Consider the following 3,665-nt stretch of genomic DNA (forward strand, 5'->3'; position numbering starts at 1 on the left):
CGAATACCCCCAAGAAAGGAGCAGGGGTGGATAGAAACAAGGTTGAGTCGGGAAAAGGATTGGGCCGGCCTTAGGGGGAACTCAGGCGACAGGCCCAGACACAATTAGGTTCCCCAATTGGAGTGCAAATACGACAGGGAAAAGAAATTCACATTTGTACATACTGGTGACTTTACTGTTTGCCTGTACTAAGCAGCTAGTGTCTGCAATGGTGGATTCAGGCGCCACTGGTAATTTTATTGACATTGGTTTGGCGAAAAAATTGGGTTTACCATTGAAGGAAAAATCTCAGGTTGAGGGAGTACAATCAGTGGATGGTTCACCACTGGTGTCAGGACCCATTTGTCAACAAACTGAGCCACTTATAATGAGGTGTGAGTCTGGACATACAGAGGAAATTGTCTTTGATTTAATTGTGGCACCTCAATTCGGGCTCATTTTGGGCATGCCGTGGTTGCTTAAGCACAATCCCAGGATTGATTGGATTAAGCGGGAGGTGGTTTTTGCAGGAGTGGAATGCGAGAGTCACCTTGAGGAAGAGGTGAGACCTGCATTGTATTTGGCAGATCAAGTGGCAGAACCACAAAGGGTGGGAGCAATGGCTGTGAGTATCCCAAATCAGTACCAAGATTTAGCTAAGGTATTCGACAAAGGGGGAGCAGACAAGTTACCACCCCATAGATCTTATGATTGTGTAATTGATTTGGAACCAGGGGCTAAGTTACCTTGCAGTAGAATCTATGCGTTGACTGAAAAAGAAAACCAGCATTTACGTGAATATCTGGATGACATGTTAAAGAAGGGATTTATTAGACATTCCACCTCACCTGTGTCGTCACCCTTATTTTTTGTTCCAAAGAAAGAAGGAACACTTAGGATATGCATTGACTATAGAGCATTGAATAAGGTGACAATGAAAAATAGGTACCCCTTGCCTTTGATTTCAGTGTTATTAGATCAAGTAAAGACAGCAGTGGTTTACACCAAATTGGATTTAAGAGGGGCTTACCATTTGATCCGTGTGAAAGCAGGGGATGAGTGGAAGACAGCTTTCAGGACGAAGTTTGGTTTGTTTGAATACCTTGTGATGCCTTTTGGTTTATGTAATGCTCCTGCAGCATTCCAATACTTTATGCAGGAAGTGTTGAGTGAGTTTCTAGATCAGTTTGTTATAGTTTATATTGACGACATTTTGATTTATTCATCTTCTGAAGAGCAGCATCGAGATCATGTAAGAGCGGTGTTAAAAAGATTACAAGACCATCAGTTGTATGTAAAACTGGAAAAATGTGCTTTTCATACCACTCAAGTGGAATTCCTTGGTTTTATTTTGACTCCCTCTGGTATTGTGATGGACAAAAGGAAAGTACAAGCAGTTACGGAATGGCCAGCGCCTCAATGCATCAAAGATATCCAATCCTTTTTGGGTTTTGCAAATTTTTATAGGCGCTTTATTTCAAACTTTTCACAAATCGTTACACCTATTACCAAATTATTAAGGAAGACCACTAAATTTGATTGGAATTATGAGGCAGAAGTAGCTTTTCAAGAGTTAAAGAAAGCATTTACATCAGCTCCGGTATTGAGACACCCTAATCCGGAAAAACCTTTCCAAGTGGAAACGGATGCTTCCAATGTGGCTGTGGGAGCTATATTGTCTCAAAAGGATGAAGAAGGAGTATGGCACCCTGTAGCTTTCTACTCTCGCAAGCTTACTAGCTGTGAACAAAATTATTCAATCACCGATAAAGAGTTATTGGCAATTAGAGCAGCTTTTTTGGAGTGGCGACATTATTTGCTGGGGGCCAAATATCAGGTTACAGTGGTCACTGATCATAAGAACTTGCAATATTTCAAGACAGCGCATACATTAAGTCCAAGGCAGTTAAGATGGTCACAGTACTTTAATGAGTTCAATTTTGTAGTCACGTTTAGACCAGGAAGAAAAAATGGAAAAGCTGACGCTCTATCTCGGCAGCAACATATGGAAAGCATGATAACCGAAGTTAAAACTATCATTCCTGAGGAAAAGGTAGTAGGAGCAATAATGACTCAGTTACTAAGACAGGTTAAACAGGAAATGAAAGGAAAGGTCAAATTGAAATGGGGAGAGAATCCCGCGGAAAAATTCCACAAGGGACTTCCCTATTATGCAGGGAAATTGTTTTTACCGACGCTCGCTTTACAAAGGAAGGCGATGCATTGGTGTCATAATTCACCTTTAGCAGGACATTCAGGAAGCAAAAAGACACAAGGGTTGCTGGAGAAATATTTCTGGTGGCCAGAGTTAAGACAAGATTCTATTAAATATATTCAAGAATGCGAAACCTGTGTACGCAGTAAGTCAGATCACCAAAAGAAATCAGGGTTACTTCAGCCACTACCCACTCCGGAGAAGGTTTGGACACATATATCCATGGATTTCATCACTGATTTGCCTCCGGATAATCAGTATGACACAATCTGGGTGGTGGTGGATTATCTCTCTAAACAAGCCCATTTCGTACCTTGTAAAGGTATTCCTGGAGCAGGCAGATTGGCAGAATTGTTTTTACAACATGTGGTCAGATTACATGGTCTGCCTCAAAGTATTGTATCGGATAGAGGTCCACAATTTACTTCCAAATTTTGGCGTGCTTTTTGTAAAATGTTAGGCATGGAGTGTGCTTTGTCCACCAGTTATCACCCACAGACAGACGGACAAACTGAGAGAGTCAATCAGACCCTTGAACAATATTTACGATGTTATTTAAGTGATGGTCGTGAATCGTGGGTACAATCTTTATGGTTGGCTGAGTTCACTTATAATAACACTGAACATGCCTCGTTGGGAATGTCTCCAAATGTATGTTTGTATGGTCAGACACAGAATATGTTACCAGAACATCTACCTGACATGGAGAATATCCCTATGCTTCAGGATAGAAAAGAGTTACTATTACAACTCAGACAGAAAGCACGAGCCAATTTAGATCAGGCTAAGAAACAGTATAAGAAATATGCCGACAGAAAAAGGCGGGAGGCTCCTCAGTATAAAGTGGGGGATAAGGTTTGGCTTTCGACACACAATCTGCCTTTAAAGGGTCCCCGGAAATTTGCCCCCAGGTTTATTGGCCCCTACGAAATTGTGAAATGTATTTTTACAGTGGCATGTAAACTAAAGTTGCCTCACATGTTAAAGATACATCCAGTGTTCCATGTGTCTCTGCTTAAACCCGCAGCTCTGGGAACGCGAGTACAGAGACCACCAGCAATTATTAAGGATGGGCAGACAGAATATGAAGTCAAGAAGATACTGGACTCAAGATGGAGACAGAAGCAGTTATGGTATCTCATACAGTGGGTAGGATATGGACCTGAGGATTGTTCATGGGAACCGGCCAGTGCGGTGCATGCACCTAGATTGGTTCGACAGTTTCATTTGCAGCAAGCAAAGAAAACAAAACTTGGGAGAGGCCTTGAGAGAGGAGGTACTGTCAGGAATCTGTGGAAAGGCCGAGGACGGCGCTTGGTGCTTGGCAGGAGGAGATAAACTACATTTCCCATTAGGCTTCAGGAAAAGTGTAGTTCTCCTCTGTCGCGCGCGGCACCAGCTGCTCATTAGCAGCAACTGTTAAAACCCGCCGCCGCCCGTGCCTCGGTGCAGGTAATTACTGATTATCAGC

This window comes from Ambystoma mexicanum, chromosome 1q, assembly GCF_040938575.1.
Source record: "Ambystoma mexicanum isolate Mex_15411 chromosome 1q, UKY_AmexF1_1, whole genome shotgun sequence".
Classification (NCBI taxonomy): domain Eukaryota; kingdom Metazoa; phylum Chordata; class Amphibia; order Caudata; family Ambystomatidae; genus Ambystoma; species Ambystoma mexicanum.